Here is a 21,117-nt window from a genome sequence, read left to right as displayed (position 1 = left end):
AAATATCTTGGTCTGATATTGGACATAAAATTAAGTTGGAAACCTAATATTCAAGAAAGAGTTAAGAAAGCTACATTAGCTCTTTTCACTTGCAAGAAAGCCATAGGAAGTAAATGGGGTTTACAACCTCGCATAACCTATTGGCTATACACATCGGTTATCTGACCAATACTTATGTACGGGATTGCAGTATGGTGGCCTGCATTGAAGAAATTCACATACTACGACAAACTCATCAGAGTCCAACGCACTGGATATCTCTGCATAAGCGGCACAGCAGCAGTTAGACACTCTCCTCCATCTGACACCCCTCGACATCTTCAGTAAACAAGTGGCAGCGAGTACAGCTATAAGACTCAACGCCTCATTTTAATGGACCAACGACAATGTGGGGCACTTCATCATTGTGAACCTCTTTGGTTCTATAACAAAGTACATAGACTACACTATTCCTAAACCCCCATTTGGAAAAAAACTTCCAGGAATCCATTCCATCCAGAGATGAATGGGAAGACAAAAAACTGCTGGATAACAAAAGTATTAATTTTTATACAGATGGATCCAAGACAAATGAGGGACTTGTAGTGGTGTGTACTAAGAAAAGTTTAATCTCAGCATCTCATTCCGCTTTCCTAATCATTGTAGCGTCTTCCAAGCGGAAATTTTAGCGATCAAAGAGGTTCTCTCCCGGCTAAGAGAAAACGTGATATCAACTTCTGATATCCTCATCTTGTCTGACAGTCAGACTGCTATCAACCAAATCTCAAACGGCCCTTGATTGTCGATCGTCTCTTATGGAGATGGCGCATTTAACATTCACCTTTGTTGGTTGCCGCACCAAAGAGACATCACAGGAAATTGTAGAGCCGATGAACTCGCTAAAAATGGAACCGTCATACTTATTTCAACTGAAAGGGAGAAGATAGGTATACCGATAGCTACATGTAAACTTCTGCTAAAAGATACAGCTCTTACGATAACAAACTCTAGGTGACACAATCTACCTACATGCGCAGCCACAAAACTCATATGGCCTTCACTGGACCTAAAGCGCTTTGAAGACTTGTTATCTCAAAGAAGACTTCATATTAGCTCCCTAATAGGTGTCCTTACGGGACACTGTCTTATAGGCAGACACGCAATACGACTTGGTGTAGCCTCAAATGACTTCTGCAGGAGCTATGTAGACGAAGAAGATACAATCTCTCACCTTCTCTGCACTTCCCTGCTCTTTCACTAAGACGCAAATTTCATCTGGGAGACTACTCTTTCGATAATCCCAGTAGACTAGCTAAAATGGATATCAAATATTTTCTTCGCTTTATAAAAAGCTCAAAATGGTTCGACTAGTAAGAAGTAATTTTTTGGATTCATATTTTAGAGATTGCAGGATTCGAAACTAGATCTTTATTCAAGTAAGATGTTCAGTCCAATTTATCAAAAAAGAATAATTCAAAGAAATACAAATCTTAAACGAAATCCAATAAAACACGAAAACCCAATTTTTCATGCGAAAAAAAGTTAAAACATGAAAATCAAATCCTAAAATAAATATTCGCTACAAAGAAAAATAACAAATGTTTTTAATTTTGTTCGTGAAATGTCAAAATTTTGAATCAGAACTAGTTACAAAAATAGCAAAAAAACACGTTAGAACTCAGTTCCATTCAACTGAGATCTGAAATTCATACAACTCAGAAATGACTTTAGACCGAGTTCTACAGATATGATTAGATTTGAAAAAATGCTTAAGTTCAATATATTTTTAAAATTAAGTTCCGAGAGTAAGAAGATCGAGTTTTTATTTTATTTTAGAACTTCGTCAAGAAATTGGCGAAAATTAAAAAAAGTTGATTACTTACTTACTTACTTAAGGTGGCGCTACAGTCCGGGGCGGACCTGGGCCTCAACCAACAAGCGTCTCCAGCCAGCTCGGTCCCTAGCTAGCTGTCTGCAGTTTCGCACGCCAAGTTGGTTGAGGTCCTCTCCACCTGGGTGCGCCACCTGAGTCGCGTTCTTCCTCTACTGCGCCGTCCCTCGGGATTGGATTCGAAGACCTTCCGGGCTGGAGCGTTGATGTCCATCCGCTCTACATGACCTAGCCATCTAAGCCGTTGGACTTTAATTCTGCTAACTAGGTCAGTGTCGCTGTACAGCCCGTACAGTTCGTCGTTATATCTTCTCCTCCATTCTCCATCTATGCGTACGGGACCAAAAATCACCCGAAGAATTTTTCTCTCGAAGCATTCTAAGACGCTCTCATCTTTCTTTGACAGGGTCTAGGCCTCAGCGCCATAAATGACAACCGGGATGATGAGTGTCTTATAGATGGTGATTTTACATGCTCGAGAGAGGACTTTACTTCTCAATTGCCTTCTAAGTCCAAAGAAGCAGCGATTTGCAAGAGTTATTCTTCGTTTGATTTCAGCGCTGGTGTCGTTGTCTGCATTAATAGCGGTGCCTAGGTAGACAAAGTCCTTAACTACCTCAAAGTTATAGCTGTCCATGGTGACGTTTTGTCCAATACGTCGTCGTTCAGTGTCCTTTTTTGATGACAGCATATACTTGGTCTTGCCCTCATTGACCACTAAACCCATCTTCTTCGCTTCCGTCGCAATGCTCAAAAACGCTCCACTGACATCACGCTTTGATCTTCCAATTATGTCAATACCATCTGCGTATCCGAGTAATTGGATGGATTTTTGGAAGATTGTGCCTCTAGTGTTGACGGTTGAGTTTTGCACAATTCTTTCCAGAACGATTTTGAAGAAGTCGCATGACAGTGCATCGCCTTGTCTAAAACCTTTTTTGACATCAAATGCATCGGTAAGATCTTTTCCGACCTTGATAGAGCAGCGTGCATTCTCCATCGTCATTCTGCACAAACGGATAAGTTTGACAGGGATGCCAAAACTAGACATTTCTCGATAGATGCTTTCATACGAGGCTTTAAAATCGATAAAGAGATGGTGGGTATCGATTTGAAGCTCCTGGGTTTTTTCCAAGATCTGCCGTAGTGTGAATATTTGGTCGATAGTGGACTTTCCTGGTCTGAAGCCACACTGATAAGGACCAATCAGGTTGTTGACGAATGGCTTCAGACGTTCACATAATACGGCAGACAGGATCTTATACGCAATGTTAAGGAGACTGATGCCTCTGTAGTTGGCGCAGCACACTATGCTGAGATTCCACTCATCGGGCATGCTTTCTTCCGACCATATTTTGCAGATGAGTTGGTGCATGCTCCCTACCAAGTCATCGCCTGCTGCTTTGAATAGTTCGGCGGTGATGCCGTCAGCTCCAGCAGCTTTGTTTGACTTAAGTTTAGATATAGCTATCTTCACTTCGTCAAGGTCGGGTAGGCGGAATTGTTGATCTGCGTCGCCGAGGTTGAGTGGTTCTATCTCCCTTACAGCGGTATTCGGTTCGTCATCGCCGTTATATAATTTGGAGAAGTGATCTTTCCATATTCTCAGCATCGACTGTGGTTCTACTACGATGTTCCCTTGATCGTCTTTACAGGCTTCGGTTCGTGGCTGGTACCCTTGGGAGGTTTTTTTTACCTTTTGGTAAAATTTACGAGCCTCATTCCTGTTGTGACATCCCTCTATCTCCTCGATCGCGCGCTTCTCATGCTCTCTTTTTTCCGTCTAAGAAGCCGGTGTTCCTCTCTCCTCTTCTGCTCGTAGAGCTCGCGAGCAGCTCTAGTCCTTTTGTGCAGCGCCGTTTTGTATGCCTCTTGTTTCGCTGCGTGAGCTTGCCGGCATTCGTCGTCAAACCAGGGGTTTCGCTGTGGTGGCCGTGTGAAACCTAGCACTTCAGGGGCGGCATCTCTGATGGCTGCAAGGCAATGTTGCCACTGGTTTTCAACGCTTAATGCAGAAAGCATAGGACTCCTTAGGAGGTTATTAGAGACTCGATCGGAAAAGGACATGGCAGTCTCTTGCGATTGTAGCCGTCTAACGTCGAATCTTCTCACAGTACTTCCTTGTTTTGGCTTGGATCGGGATATCCGTAGCCGTACCTTGGCTACAAACCGAGTCAATGTTGGCCTCTCGGAATGTTCGGATATCTTGGATACTGGAGAAGTGTCGTGCGTCGATCGCAATGTAGTCAATCTGGTTGACGGTTGATTGATCAGGTGATTTCCATGTCCCCTTGTGGATATTAATATGCGTGAACTGCGTACTAGCTACCAGAACGTCTCGCCCCGCAGCGAAATCGACCAGCCTGAATCCGTTGTCGGAGGTAGTGTCGTGCAGGCTGTATCTCCCGATTATCGCTCCAAAGATGTCTTCTCTTCCTAGCTTGGCATTCAAATCTCCTAAGACAATTTTAATGTCATAGGCAGGGCACTGCTCATATGTCTTCAAGAGCTCGAAGAATATGTCTTTGGTGTCTTCATCTTTCTCCTCTGTTGGGGCATGCGCGCATATTAGGCTTATGTTGGCGAATTTAGCCTTGATGCGGATTGTCGTGATGCGCTCGCTCACACTGTTGAAACTCAAGACTTTTTGCCTGAGCCTAGTTCCAACAACAAATCCACACCCAAATAGACGATGTCTTTGTTCTCGGTAGCAGTCGCCGTAGTAGATATCGCAGTCTTTTAGTTTGCGTTTGCCCGGTCCATCCCATCGCACTTCTTGGATGGCTGTAATATCTGCCTTGCAGCAGTTTAGGGCTTCCGCTAATTGTTCGGCTGCACGTGGTCTGTTAAGGGACCTAACATTCCACGTACATATCCGAATTTCGTTGCCCTTATTTCGTTTGCGTGGGTTGTCAACAGTGAATCCGTCCGTATCCGAGGCTTGTTATTGCTTCGAAACTTAAGGTATTTTTATGTGGCCAGGGAGTCACCCCGACGGCACAACCCCCAACCTTTAGGGCCAGATCCTTAGTATAACTCCAAGGAAGGGGAGCCGGATGAACCGCTCCTTATAGGCCTGGGCTCCGAATATGTCGAAGAAGCCCTATAAGGTGTTCACTAAGTAGTTCGACCTTACTGGAACTGTAGACGCCACCGTTGATTCTATCTCGAGAATTCGTCCGCTGCCGCCTGGATAAGGAGAGGTGCCTCAGTGGAAACACCTCTCCCCCCTCTCTCGTTTGCTGCCCCCAACAACTTTCCACTGGGGTTGGAACCCAATCTCCAGTTGAGGTACTAGGCACCCGATGTTCACCGCGGGGAGGTGAGAGTAGGAGTTGATAGACAGAGATGGGTTTTGAGAAAAACCTGTGGACGCTTGTGTCCTCTTGAATGCACATGTCTACCATTTGAAAGTTGATTAAGCATTAAAATACACCTTGTATTTTAAAATTATGCAATTGAAAATTATACGAGTATAAGTTTAAATAATAAGATAAAACATTTCCAAGCCAACACATAACTTAAGTCTAAACCTAAAATTCAAACCAAGTTACTTTAAGGTTTTTCTGTTTTAATTTAAACCCTTTCTCCAAACAAATATGTATACGCGGAAACCCTTAAGAAATACAAAAAGTAAAGCAAGGCGCAATCCTTTTTGATAAAGTTTTTACCCTTTATATTATTTTTTTTCATTCTGTTTGTTTGTATATATATTCTCACCCTCATAGTCATCATCACCCTGAGTTTTCATTGTACTCGTTATCGGTTGGAAAAACAATTTTCATTTCCAAAACTAATTTTGAATTATAAAACATAACATTTAAGTAAATGTCTTTGGATATTAAAAAAGTCTTTTTTGAGGTGGCAAAATCAAAGGTATAGAATGTTTTAGTATTTTTATACTTCTCACTTCTCACTTAAAAAATAAAAGGGTACATTTTACAAAGTATACTCTATATACAATATACATCCATAAACCCGTACATAGTTGATACAAAATTGTTTTCTTTGAAAGAAAGTTTTTCAACTCAGCCCCATCACTTTTCCCATTGAAATGAAATTGAGAATTGTATTTTCTTTTGCAAGAAAAGAAAAACATTTATTCGTACTTGTATGTACCGCAACCGACATATTATATATTTTCAGAAAATAAAGATTCAATAATGATGATGGTGATATTGTACCTTTAGCAACCTATTTAATATAAATAAGTTCCTGTCATGATTTTGTAAGAAAAAGTTATTTGGGCGTTTCAAAGTGAAACGAAATATGCTTTGTTTTCGAAAAAGTTTAAATTTTGTTTAAGGAAAACAAAGTTGGAATAATGAACATTCAAAGATATGAGAATAATGTATTATGTACTCATTCTTATTTGGTTTGTCTTTTGACTTTTTAATATAGAGGCAATTGTGTCTTTATAGCAGTGTAGAAGAACTGAGGCTTATTTAAGATGGTGCTACAGTTCGGGACGGACCTTTGCCTAAACCAACATAAATACGTCTCCAGCCAGCTCTTTACACTTTCACTTGTGGATTCGAAGACTTTCCGGGCCGGAGCATTGGTTTCCATGCGCTCTACGTGACCCAGCCATATTAGTCGTTGGACTTTTACCCTTCTGGCTAAGCCTACGTCGCTGTACAGCCCGTACAGCTCGTCGTTCCATTTTCTCTTCCACTCCCCTTCGATGCATACGGGACCGTAGATCACACGAAGAACTTTTCTCTCGAAGCGACCCAAGGTGCTTTCATCCGCTTTTGGTCTCATATAGCAACTCTTTGGTTCCTCGAGAGAGGACTTTACCACTCAATTGCTTTCTTAGTCCAAAGAAGCTGCGATTCGCAAGAGTTATTCTCCGTTTGATTTCAGCGTTGGTGCTGTTGTCTGGATTTATAGACAAAGTCCTTACCTACCTCGAAGTAAAAGCTGTCTATGGTTACGTTTTGTCCAAGACTTTGTCGTTCAATTTCCTTTTTTGATGACAGCATGTACTTGGGGTTGTGCCGTCGGGGTGACTTCCTGGCCACGTAAAAACATCATAGTTTCGAAGCAACAACAAGCCTCGGATACGGACGGATTAACTGTTGACAACCCACGCAAACGAAATAAGGACAACGAACTTCGGATATGTACGTGGAATGTTAGGTCCCTTAACAGACCACGTGCAGCCGAACAATTAGCGGAAGCCCTAAACTGCTGCAAGGCAGATATTACAGCCATCCAAGAAGTGCGATGGGATGGACCGGGCAAACGCAAACTAAAAGACTGCGATATCTACTACGGCGACTCCTACCGAGAACAAAGACGTTCTGGTAGCTAGTACGCAGTTCACGCATCTCAATATCCACAAGGGGACATGGAAATCTCCTGATCAATCAACCGTCAACCAGATTGACCACATTGCGATCGACGCACGACACTTCTCCAGTATACAGGATATCCGAACATTCCGAGAGGCCAACATTGACTCGGACCACTACCTCGTTGTAGCTAAGGTACGGCTACGGATACCCCGATCCAAGCCAAAACAAGGAAGTACTGTGAGAAGATTCGACGTTAGACGGCTACAATCGCAAGAGACTGCCATGTCCTTTTCCGATCGAGTCCCTAATAACCTCCTAAGGAGTCCTATGCTTCCTGCATTAAGCATTGAAAACCAGTGGCAACATTGCCTTGCAGCCATCAGAGATGCCGCCTCTGAAGTGCTAGGTTTCACACGGCCACCACAGCGAAACCCCTGGTTTGACGACGAATGCCGGCAAGCTCACGCAGCGAAACAAGAGGCATACAAAACGGCGCTGCACAAAAGGACGAGAGCTGCTCGCGAGCTCTACGAGCAGAAGAGGAGAGAGGAACACCGGCTTCTTAGACGGAAAAAAAGAGAGCATGAGAAGCGCGCGATCGAGGAGATAGAGGGATGTCACAACAGGAATGAGGTTCGTAAATTTTACCAAAAGGTAAAAAAAACCTCCCAAGGGTACCAGCCACGAACCGAAGCCTGTGTAGACGATCAGGGGAACATCGTAGTAGAACTGCAGTCGATGCTGAGAATATGGAAAGATCACTTCTCCAAATTATATAACGGCGATGACGAATCGAATTCCGCTGTAAGGGAGATAGAACCACTCAACCTCGGCGACGCAGATCAACAATTCCGCCTACCCGACCTTGACAAAGTGAAGATAGCTATATCTAAACTTAAGTCAAACAAAGCTGCTGGAGCTGACGGCATCACCGCCGAACTATTCAAAGCAGCAGGCGATGACTTGGTAGGGAGCATGCACCAACTCATCTGCAAAATTTGGTCGGAAGAAAGCATGCCCGATGAGTGGAATCTCAGCATAGTGTGCCCGATACATAAGAAAGGAGACCCTCTAAACTGCGCCAACTACAGAGGCATCAGTCTTCTTAACATTGCGTATAAGATCCTCTCTGCCGTATTATGTGAACGTCTGAAGCCATTCGTCAACAACCTGATTGGTCCTTATCAGTGTGGCTTCAGACCAGGAAAGTCCACTATCGACCAAATATTCACACTACGGCAGATCTTGGAAAAAACCCAGGAGCTTCAAATCGATACCCACCATCTCTTTATCGATTTTAAAGCCGCGTATGACAGCATCTATAGGGAAGAGCTCTACCGAGCAATGTCTAGTTTTGGCATCCCTGTCAAACTTATCCGTTTGTGCAGAATGACGATGGAGAATGCACGCTGCTCTATCAATGTCGGAAAAGATCTTCCCGATGCATTTAATGTCAAAAAAGGTTTTAGACAAGGCGATGCACTGTCATGCGACTTCTTCAACATCGTTCTGGAAAGAATTGTGCAAAACTCAACCGTCAACACTAGAGGCACAATCTTCCAAAGATCCATCCAATTACTCGGATACGCAGATGATATTGACATAATTGGAAGATCAAAGCGTGATGTCAGTGGAGCATTTTTGAGCATTGCGACGGAAGCGAAGAAGATGGGTTTAGTGGTCAATGAGGGCAAGACCAAGTATATGCTGTCATCAAAAAAGGACACTGAACGACGACGTCTTGGACAAAACGTCACCATGGACAGCTATAACTTTGAGGTAGTTAAGGACTTTGTTTACCTAGGCACCGCTATTAATGCAGACAACGACACCAGCGCTGAAATCAAACGAAGAATAACTCCAGCAAATCGCTGCTTCTTTGGACTTAGAAGGCAATTGAGAAGTAAAGTCCTCTCTCGAGCATGTAAAATCACCATCTATAAGACACTCATCATCCCGGTTCTCATTTATGGCGCTGAGTCCTAGACCCTGTCAAAGAAAGATGAGAGCGTCTTAGGATGCTTCGAGAGAAAAATTCTTCGGGTGATTTTTGGTCCCGTACGCATAGATGGAGAATGGAGGAGAAGATATAACGACGAACTGTACGGGCTGTACAGCGAAACTGACCTAGTTAGAAGAATTAAAGTCCAACGGCTTAGATGGCTAGGTCATGTAGAGCGGATGGACATCAACGCTCCAGCCCGGAAGGTCTTCGAATCCAATCCCGAGGGACGGCGCAGTAGAGGAAGAACGCGACTCAGGTGGCGCACCCAGGTGGGAGAGGACCTCAACCAACTTGGCGTGCGAAATTGGAGACAGCTAGCTAGGGACCGAGCTGGCTGGAGACGCTTGTTGGTTGAGGCCCAGGTCCGCCCCGGACTGTAGCGCCACCTTAAGTAAGTAAGTAAGTAAGCATGTACTTGGTCTTACTTTCATTTACCACTAAACCCATTTTCCTCGCTTCCATCGCAATGCTCAAAAAACGCACCACTGACATCATGCTTTGATCTACCAACTATGTCAATATCATTCGTTATCCGTATGCGGGTAATTAGGATGGACCTTTGGAAGATTGTGCCTGTATTGTTGACGGTTTAGTTTTGCACGATTCTTTCCAAAACGCTGTTGTAAATGTCACATCACAGTGCATCATCTAAAAAAATGTTTGACGTCAAATGCATCGATAAGTTCTTTTTCGACCTTAATAGAGCAGCGTGCATTCTCCATCGTTGTACTGCATAAACGGACAAGTTTGACTGGGATGCCAAAACTAGACATTGCTCTGTAGAGCTCTTTCCTGTATATGCTGTTATACGCGGCTTCAAAATCGATGATGGGTATCGATATGAAGTTCCCGGGGTTTTTTCCAAGATCTGCCGTAATGTGAATATTTGGTCAATGGTGAACTTCCTGGTCTGAATCAACACTAATACGGACCTTTTAGGTTGTTGACGAACAGCTGCAGACGTTCACATAATATGGAAGAAAGGATCTTATATGCAATGTTCAGCAGACTGATGCCTCTGTAGTTGGAGTAATTTTGAGGGTCTCCTTTCGTGTGTATTGGGAAAATTATGCTAAGATTCTCTCATCGGGCATCCTTTCTTCCGACCATATTTTGCAGCTGAGTTGGTGCATGATCCCGTCCAAGTCATCGCATGCTGCTTTGAATAATAAGGCAGCGATGCCGTCAGCTCCAGCAGCTTTGTTTGACTTCAGTTTAGATATAGCTATCTTCACCTCCTCTAGGCCGGGTAGGCGGAATTGTTGATCTGTATCGCCTAGGTTTAGTGGTACTCTCTCCCTTACAGCGGAATTCAATTAGTTATCGCCGTTATATAACTCGGAGAAGTGGTGTTTCCATATTCTCAGCTTAAACTGCGGTTCTACAATGATTCTGCTCGTAGAGCTCTCGAGCTGCTCTGGTCCTTGCTCTGCCTGTTGCGTAAATACGCATTCGTAGTAAAACCAAAGGGTTCGCTGATGGCTGCAAGGCAATGTTGCCACTTGTTTTCAATGCTTAATGCAGGCAGCAAAACAAAAATTAGGTGGCGCAACAGTCCATGAAGAACCAGGGCCTAGTGACTTACAACTCTAAACCATTCCTGTGTGCGAGTAATATTGTCAGAGATGGAAAGGGACCTTCAGTTTATATGCTGAATCCGAACGGCTAATTTGAGAAAGCACTTTTTCATAACAAGAATTACTCTTGGAGCATTTGTCAATTCCTCGCAAGGTAGTAACCGTGAAAAAAGTTCGGCGGCACAGGTAGGGATTGAACCCAAGAGCCCTTGCTGCATGGCAGTCCAACGCACTAACCATCACGCTAAGAGTACTACTATGCAGACAGCATAGGACTTTTTAAAAGGTTGTTAAAGACTTGATCGGAAAAGAACATTGTAGTCTCTTGTGATTGTAGCCGCCTTAAGCCGGATTCTCTCATAGTACTTCCCTGTTTTGGCTTGGATTGGTATATGTTGGCCCCTCGAAATGTTCGGAAAACCTGTACTGGATTCTGCGTCAGGAAATCAGGAGATTTCCATGTCCCCTTGTAGATATCAAGATGTGTTCAGCAAAATCGACCAGCCTGAATCCGTTGTCCGAGAAGGTGGTGTCATGTAGGCCGATTGTGTCACCAAAGATGTTGTCTCCTCCTAGCTTGGCGTTAATATCTCCTAAGACAGTTTTAATATCTTAGCCAGGGCAGTGCTCATAAGTCTTGTCCAAGAGATCGAAGAACACGTCTTTGGTGTCTTCATCTTTCTCTGTAGTGTTGTGCGCGCATATGAAGCTTATGTTAGTAAATTTCGCCTTGATTTGATTGTCGTAATGCGCTCGGTCACACTTTTGAAACTCAAGACTTTTTGCTTGAGCCTAGTTCCAACAACAAATCCATACCCAAATAGTTGCTACCTTTCTTCTCGTTAGCAGTCGCCGTAGTTTGCCCGGTTTATCCCATCAAACTGCCTTGCAGCAGTTTAGGGCTTCCGCTAACTGTTCGGCTGTACGTGGTCTGTTAAGGAACCTAACATTTCACAAAGACCCGAAGTTCGTCGTCCTTATTTCGTTTGTTTGGTTCGTCATCAGTTCGGAATCCTCACCTACTAGGGTTTCACAAAATAGCTCACCTGTACGGCCTCCGGCGGCGCGTGTCCGTTCTTTTCTTCAAGGTTGTCATTAACTGAAAAATCTTTAAATTTAATTGGGTATGTAATTTCAAGTCAAAGCTTTCATCGAGATGTAACTTATTATTTTAAATGCATTACGACTTATTAATATTATACATGTATTATGCAATCTCATTATTGAACTCGCTGTCATGTCTTACATAACGTGGTGTAATTAAATTAATTAATATTTGATGTTGCGATAAAGTAATTAATTGGATTCATTCGTGCGTCGTGTGTGTGTCCATATATTCCTTAAAAATATACGCACTGTTTGGCATGATTAAAAAATAAAAACTTCTGTCGTTCCTATTTGTATGTATCTTTGGATGAAGGATGTCTTGCAGCTTTACAACCCTATGCATAAAAAAACCTTTTATTCATTTTTAAATTAACCCTGTTGAATTGATAACAAATAATAAAATTGAATCCTAATAAATTAATGTATTTTGAGGAATTCATTTATCGTATTTCATTATTTTGTATACAATTCATTTATCAAAACGATTTCTTTCAATAAAGTCTCCAGCTCCACACTCGATTTTTCGCAAATACGTTTTATCCTTCATGCATAAAATTATGTGCAATAAAATAATAAATTGTGAGTGAAAATATAACTTTGATTATTATCGCCTCTTTTCAGTTTCAATTACGAGAATCTCTGCAGGCAAATAAGGGATAATTCGAGATAAAATTGGACAAAAAGAGTATCCGAGTTTATCATAGGAGACGAGGAGTGACCATGACCACCTCTGTTTTTATGGATTTAAATAAAGAAAAAGATAAAACAAGAATGTTAAACATTTTATATGTTGTTCTCTTATGTCCATATTATTCCTGAATATATATTTATGTATGCATTCTTGTCTTTAAAAACGTATTCGTATAAGGCATAACATTAATTTGACCGTATTTTCCATTATTGTCCTTTTTATGTACAGCAAATGTGGAGGCAATAAGTATCTGTAGGATGGATGGGTATCTATAAAAGTACCGACACGATGTTCGATCTTTTATATTTATATAGATGTGCTAGGTTCATGAAATCCGTTTATTTTATTCGTGAAATATTGAAATTCATAAAGCTTCAAGTAGGGTTCGGGTTTAATCGAATCATGTTTTCTGCTCCGATTTAAATTATAACAAAAAAAATCAGCGAGTACTGATCTTTTCAAAATGATGAGTGAGCGAGTGCCAAGTTTTGGAAATGATATTTTTTATCAAGAAAACTTTAAAGAAATAAACATTCATTCAAAAATTGTTTTCAAAAAGTGTTTGGCAAAACCAGTGGTTAGGTTGTCGACCTATTGCACTTGCCACTCTTCTTTCCATGGTCATTTAAAGGCTGATTAACTTATCAGCTCAAGAAATATCTCCAAGGCGAAAAGTTTTTTAATGACCGACACTACGGCTCTCACAGCAAAAGACCCACTGGTGATCTTATGGTTTTTTGACGAAAGTACTCTTAGCTTTTTATTTTCGTTTTCAGACACATCCTGCTTCTTCGGATGTGGAACTGCAATGACAATATATGATAAGCTCATTAAATTCCGACCTAAACAGCATTGTAGAATGGGAAAAAACGCCTGGAATTGAATGCTTCGAAAAACAAATGCTGTCTTGCATCGTTAAAGCGAGATATACCCCATAACCCTTATCCTTAGATCTCACTTGCATCAAGGAGATTGAAAATCTCCATATTCTCGGCCCCACGCATCTCTTGAAGATCACACGAGATGTTGCCAAAAATTCCAATAGGTATTTAAGTATTTAATTTACGTCATGGTAGCCAGTACGCGTTTTCCACACCTCAACATCCACGAAGGAACTTGGAGTTCTCCAGATCAATCTACCGTCAACCAGATTGACCAGATTGCGATCTACGCCAGACACTCTTAAGGCATCATGGATATCCGAACTTTCCAAGGAGCTAACATCGACTCGGAATATTACTTCGTTGTAGCCAAGCACACTTTCCAGATCCAAGGCAAAACGGAGACGCTGGAAGAAGTTACAACGTCGGACGGCTACAATGGCCAGAGATCGCCAAATCCTTTTCCGGCCGAGTTACAAATAACCTTTCTCGAAGTTCTCTGCCGCCAACACAATGTATCGAAAACCAGTGACAATATTGCCAAGATGCAAACAGAGAAGCCGCCTCTGCAAAGCGGCGCTGCATAAAAGGACGAGAGCTGCTCATGAGCTCTATGAGCGGAAGAGGTGAGAGGAATGCCGACTTCTCAGAAGGAAAAAGAGATTGCATGAGATGCATGCAGTCCAAGATGTTGAGAGGTTTAAAAGCAGGAATGAAGTTCGAAAGTCTTATGAACAGGTGAAACGAAATTCACAGTTACATAAACCTAGAACCTAGAACATCATAGTGGAACCACAGTCAATGCTGAGGATATGGAAGGACCACTTCTGCGGACTGTATAACGGCGACGACGAACCGAATTCCGCTGTCAGGCAGGATGATCATTTCAACATCGACGACGAAAGCCAACAATCCCGTCCTCCTGACTTAGACGAAGTAAAGATTGCCATATCTAAGCTGAAGTCTAATAAAGCCGCTGGAGCGGATGGCTTGAATGCCGAGCTCTTTAAAGCAGTATTGTTTGCCCGATCCTAAGAAAGGAGGCCCTCTAAACTGCACCAACTATAGTTTACTTAACATCGCTTACAAAATCTTCTCTTCCGTAATATGTGAACGTCTAAAGCCCATCGTCAACAACAAGGACCTATCAGTTTATCAGTGTGGTTTTAGACCAGCAAAGTCCACAGTCGATCAAATATTCACATTAAGGCAGATTCTAGAAAAAACACAAGAACACCAAATCGAAACCCACTATCTGTTCATCGATTTCAAGGCCGCATATGACAGCATCTACAGGGACGAGCTGTATGGAGCCGTTTCTAGTTTTGACATCCCTGCCAAACTCGTCCGTTTGTGCAGGATGACCATGGACAATTCACGCTGCTCCATAAAGTTTGGAAACACCTTAACAGAACCTTTCGATGTTAAAAAAGGTTTTAGATGTCATGCGCTGTCATGCGATTTTTTTAATATCGTACTTGAAAGAATAGTGCCGAGCTCACACGTCAACACTAGAGGCACTATCTTTCAAAAGTCTGTCCAATTACTAGCATATGCTGATGACATTGACTTAATCGGAAGAACTCAGTGTAATGTCAATGGGGCTTTTGTGAGTATTGAGGCAGAGGCGGCAAAAATTTGTTCAACGGTTAATGAGGGCAAAACGAAGTACATGCTGTCGTCAAGAAAGGACATACAACACCGACGTCTTGGTGAAAACGTCACCATCGACAGACGTAACTTTGAGGTAGTCAAGGACTTCGTCTACCTAGGCTGCGCTGTAAACGCAGAAAACAACACCAGCGCTAAGATCAAACGAAGAATAACTCTTGCTAACTGCTGTGTCTTTAGGCTAAGAAAGCAATTGAGAGGCAAAGTCCTCTCTCGAAGGACCAAAGTGTCGCTTTATAAGGCCCTTATCATCCCCGTCGGCTATACGGTGCAGAAGCATGGACTATGACAAAAGCGGATAAAAGCACCTTGGATCGTTATCGTTTCGAGAGAAAAGTTCCTCGTGTGATCTAAGGTCCCGTATGCATGGAAGGAGATTAGATGAGAGGATGTTCAGGCTCCACAGTGACGTAGACCTAGCCAGAAGGGTAAAAGTAAAACGACTAAGATGGCTGGGTCACGTAGAGCGCATGGAAACCAATGCTCCGGCCCGGAAAGTCTTCAAATCCATACATACAGGACAGCGCAGTAGAGGAAGACCGCGAATTAGGTGGCGCGCACAAGTGGAAAGTGATTTCAACCAACTTGGAGCGCGAAACTGGAGACATTAGCTAGGGACCAAGCTAGATAGAGAAGTTTGTTGGGTGAGGCTCTGGTTCACACAGGACTGTAGTCTGTAGTGCCACCTTTAGTAAGTAAGTAATTCTTCCAGTTTTAACATATGGCTGCCAAAAAATTCAATCCACGACAGTCTTTAAAATCAAGCTTCAATACTGTCAAAGAGCCATAGAAAGATAGAGTGACTTCAATATAACATCAGAGTAACTTCCAAACCTTCGCCATTTTTGTTAAAATTTCATATGCTCAGCTAATAAAATCATTTGACACCTCCAAACTGGACATGATATTATTGGAGATTTTTCTTCAAGAAGTTTATTGTTGAATATTTAATAATGACGTAGTTTTCAGTTGTCAAATGTCAAAAGGCAATACCTTTAAAATTGACCGCTGTCCTGAAATGCAATCTCTTAATGGATAACGTTTTACTCGAATTTCTTTTGTACCATAATTAATTTTCAATTATTTTTCTACTTGAAAAGAAATTAAAGAACGTAAGGTTCTGAAAGGAATTAAAGCACAAAGGAATGAAGAGTGAATTAAATAAAAGGCACAAGAATGGTACTTAAAGTTACAAGTTTAAACGCATTGTTATAACATTTAAAAAATGCAAGTAGGTACCTACCAAAGAACTGTGCTGGTTCTCGTACTTGAATATCAAGTGCACAGATCTGCTTGTATCTGAGGTAAAGGTATCATTCGCTCTTCAATTACTTGAATTAAGGTATTCTCTGAACCCTGGCAGGGAAATTCTGTACGCAATAGCACTTCGTTTCGTCTTTCGTTTCTACATATGGCTACAAACACTGGAATATTTAAAATTATATTAAAACATCGCAATAATTGTATCTTTACTCTTGGTTACCTATTTTTTGTTTTAATTTCCACAAAGAGTATTTCACGCTGCTTTTCATATCTGTAGTTTTTTTTGATATAATTTGTATAATTTAATTTATTATATATGAAAATATACCATATCACCTACGTTTTAATTAATAACAGTTGTTTTTAAGATTCCAATTGGTCTCGAATTGTAGTTCAATATTGAAATATATAATGTTGCTATGTAAATTAATTATCAGAAACCTTAACGCCGATAATATAGGTACGTCAAAAGATTCACAAGTCTCTTAGAAAATGATTTTATATTTAATTTGAACACAATCAATGTTGACAATAAAGATTGAAGATTAAGATATTTATGTTAAGTGTCAAAACGATTTTATTTTCAATCGGTACCAAAGGTAAAGGGTGATTTTTTTGAGGTTAGGATTTTCATGCATTAGTATTTGATAGATCACGAGGGATTTCAGACATGGTGTCAAAGAGAAAGATGCTCAGTATGCTTTGACATTTCATCATGAATAGACTTACTAACGAGCAACGCTTGCAAATCATTGAATTTTATTACCAAAATCAGTGTTCGGTTCGAAATGTGTTTCGCGCTTTACGTCCGATTTATGGTCTACATAATCGACCAAGTGAGCAAACAATTAATGCGATTGTGACCAGGTTTCGCACTCAGTTTAATTTATTGGACATTAAACCAACCACACGAATGCGTACAGTGCGTACAGAAGAGAATATTGCGTCTGTTTCTGAGAGTGTTGCTGAAGACAGTGAAACGTCGATTCGTCGCCGTTCGCAGCAATTGGGTTTGTGTTATTCGACCACATGGAAGATTTGACGGAAAGATCTTGGTGTAAAACCGTATAAAATACAGCTCGTGCAAGAACTGAAGCCGAACGATCTGCCACAACGTCGAATTTTCAGTGAATGGGCCCTAGAAAAGTTGGCAGAAAATCCGCTTTTTTATCGACAAATTTTGTTCAGCGATGAGGCTCATTTCTGGTTGAATGGCTACGTAAATAAGCAAAATTGCCGCATTTGGAGTGAAGAGCAACCAGAAGCCGTTCAAGAACTGCCCATGCATCCCGAAAAATGCACTGTTTGGTGTGGTTTGTACGCTGGTGGAATCATTGGACCGTATTTTTTCAAAGATGCTGTTGGACGCAACGTTACGGTGAATCGCGATCGCTATCGTTCAATGCTAGCAAACTTTTTGTTGCCAAAAATGGAAGAACTGAACTTGGTTGACATGTGGTTTCAACAAGATGGCGCTACATGCCACACAGCTCGCGATTCTATGGCCATTTTGAGGGAAAACTTCGGAGAACAATTCATCTCAAGGAATGGACCGGTAAGTTGGCCACCAAGATCATGCGATTTGACGCCTTTAGACTATTTTTTGTGGGGCTACGTCAAGTCTAAAGTCTACACAAATAAGCCAGCAACTATTCCAGTTTTGGAAGACAACATTTCCGAAGAAATTCGGGCTATTCCGGCCGAAATGCTCAAAAAAGTTACCCAAAATTGGACTTTCCGAATGGACCACCTAAGACGCAGCCGCGGTCAACATTTAAATGAAATTATCTTCAAAAAGTAAATGTCATGGACCAATCTAACGTTTCAAATAAAGAATCGATGAGATTTTGCAAATTTTATGCGTTTTTTTTTTTAAAAAGTTATCAAGCTCTTAAAAAATCACCGTTTATTAAACACCCAAACAGAAAATGTCAAAGCTTTCAGAAGTAATGTTTAAATTTTGTAAATTGCAAAAGTTTTTATTATCCGTCAATGTATATTGATATTTGATTATTAAACTGCAATGGATGTATACAGACCCCATAAAAGATTGCATTCTTTTAACGCAAATTCATTTTTCAGTTGTCATTAATTTCAAACTTAGAACGTTACTTCACAAACAGTTTGCCTTAAGTTTTTCGTGCGGCAAATACTGATTAAAATATCCAAACAAATTCAGTAGTTGAATAAAGTTCGTATACCTTTTTCAATTTCCCAAGAAATCCTTTTATACAAAACTTAATGGAATTCCACACAAAATAAATAAATCGTGAAGACTTTCAGCTTTTGGTGGAAGAGAAACTCATGTCCTCAGCTGATTTTTTTGACACAAGCAGATTTGACTTGATATAAAGGGGGATTTTACTTCTTACAAGAACTGCAAGCATCTAACCTGGCAACCTGTAAAAACGCCACCGATTTTTGGAAACTTGCGTGATAATTGAATGGTAAGCAATTCGCATAAGAAACTATCTATCCACTCATTTCAAAGAATTATTGAATCCAAGCAGCATACAAACAAATTGGCACTATGCGATACCTGGTATCAACAACGAAATCCTAGATACGGAAATTTACCTTCACGAAGTGGAATTAACTCTAGGATCTCTTAAAGATGGAAAAGCGGCGGGTGCAAATGGTATTCCAGTTGAGTTCTATAAATACGGAACAGAACGTCTAATAACACTTTTTAATAAAGTATTTGAGGGGCATATTTCCGTAAATGAATTTCGAGATGCTAAAATCTTTCCGATACACAAAAAAGCAGAACCTGTTAAAAGAGACTCAAACGGGCTTTAGATCGGGGTACTCTACAAGAGCTAACATTTTCACTGTCAGCAGGCTAGTTGAAAGCCTTATTAAGCAGGGAAAAAAATTGTATGCATTTTTAATTAGCTTTAAAGAAGCATTCGACTCAATCAACTGAGGTGCTTTCTTCTACAAGCTATGTGGCCTGGGCTTGTCTCTGAAATTGGGTCGCGTTCTCGAAGAACTGTATAGAGGAATACAGGCTGCAGTGTGGAACGGAGCTGAGCTTTCTGATTGTTTCACAACTACCTCGGGAGTAAAACAAGGGTGTACATTGAGTCCCATCTTGTTTTCGCTCTTCATAGATGACCTTGTAGATTACCTTCCAGGTGGTGTTGATTTAATAGTAATTTTTGCGTAATCCCCAGAAACACTACAACTTATGATTAATACAATATTCAACTACTGCTGCCTTTGGAGCCTTACAGTCAATACTCAAAAATCTAAGGTGATGATATTTAAGAAGGGTGGTGGACGAAATGCATCGAATAAAAAGTGGAATTTCAACGGAGAAGATATAGAATGTGTTAACCAATACAAATACCTAATAGTTATTTTTGAAGAAACCTGAATTTGGGGAAGCATTTTAGCGAGATACTACAAATGTCAAAAACTGCTCTTTTCTCTTTTCATGGAAAAGATGCTTTATGAACCAAAACATAGCTCACATTAGTAAATATAAGGTATTTAAGGCAGTTTCAGAAAGTATCCTTTTGTATGGAGATGCAAAAAATTTCACACGGTGGAGAAACTCTTAACACATTATTTGAAGAGAATATTTCGTCAGCCAAAAAATACGCCAAATTACGTGATTATGCTGGAAACCGAACTATCACCTCACCTTTATTCGTAAAGACCCTAACGATGCAAGCGGATAATCTCCTGCACGTTTTTAGTATGAACGAATACCGACTTGTTAGAAAACTAGTAGTAAAAGCTGTAGAAGACCAAAATCACTGATACAGTGAGTGGTCGGGTCTCGCAGAAGGATGCAACTTAAATTTTAATTTTAATGTGGGTGAGAAGTGTACAGCAGAATATGCAGCTGAAGCTGTCCTTGTTCAAAACAACTTACAGTAAGCTCAACCATAATCTCGCAGAAAGGAACTACTTCCATGATGCAAATAATGTAATGTAGAAATGGCGATCTCAAGGCTACATAGCCTGAGATCCAATTAGCGCTGTAGTGCGCCGTTTTGATACCAAAAACTCGATTGACCTGTAATAGAAAGGGAAAGATTTATAGAGAAGCTTTATAGCGATTATGTTAGAGCCATTTTGTCGCATTGAAAAAAAAGATTAGGTCGCTAAGCTTTGTCTCAGATAGCTCATCAAGTTCGTGAAAAATTGCTTTTCCAAAGTATTTCATTCTAGTGTTTGCCGAAGCTGGATATTTGCAGAGGCAATAGATTATCGTTTCACTTTCTCTTTGGTCACTACACTACGGCAAAAGGTGTTGTAGGAGATACCCAACTTCATCGCATGAACTCCTATAGGCCAATGGCCTGTACAAACCGCAAAAATCTTGGCTAAGTCTGGCCTGCATAGAAGATCATTTGTACGGGTTTTATTATAGGTGGGCCATATCTTATGCATAGCCCCTGTGGTGCCCACGCAAGCTGTTATCTGAACCTTCTATAGCTTATTAATATTATAGGCTTTGCTAAGAGCAGTCCACCACACAATCGACCCATATGTTAAGATTGGACGTACTACGGCTGTGTACGTCCATAAAATCATCTTCGACTGAAGTCCTCAGTTTTTGCCGAAAGTTTCGCTGCAGGCGTAGAAGGCAACAGACCTTCTTAACCCGTACTTCAATATTTAATTTCCAGTTTAGTTTATGGTCGAGTATAACTCGCAAATATTTTGCATTTCAAGACAATGATAGGATTTGACCAATAAGTCGAGGTAGCATGAAGGGCGGTACTTTAGTTTTGGTGG

General features: G+C 41.0%; 1 protein-coding gene across 2 annotated transcripts in view; it reads right to left on the bottom strand.

Moving 5' to 3' along the window:
- The window catches only part of LOC129941150 (glutamic acid-rich protein), a 68,484-nt gene that overhangs the window by 32,416 nt on the left and 14,951 nt on the right, over window positions 1-21,117 (bottom strand). The window lies entirely within an intron of this gene.

The sequence above is a fragment of the Eupeodes corollae genome, chromosome 1, assembly GCF_945859685.1.
Source record: "Eupeodes corollae chromosome 1, idEupCoro1.1, whole genome shotgun sequence".
In the NCBI taxonomy this organism is placed as follows: Eukaryota; Metazoa; Arthropoda; class Insecta; order Diptera; family Syrphidae; genus Eupeodes; species Eupeodes corollae.
This window is presented reverse-complemented; position numbering and strand designations above follow the sequence as displayed.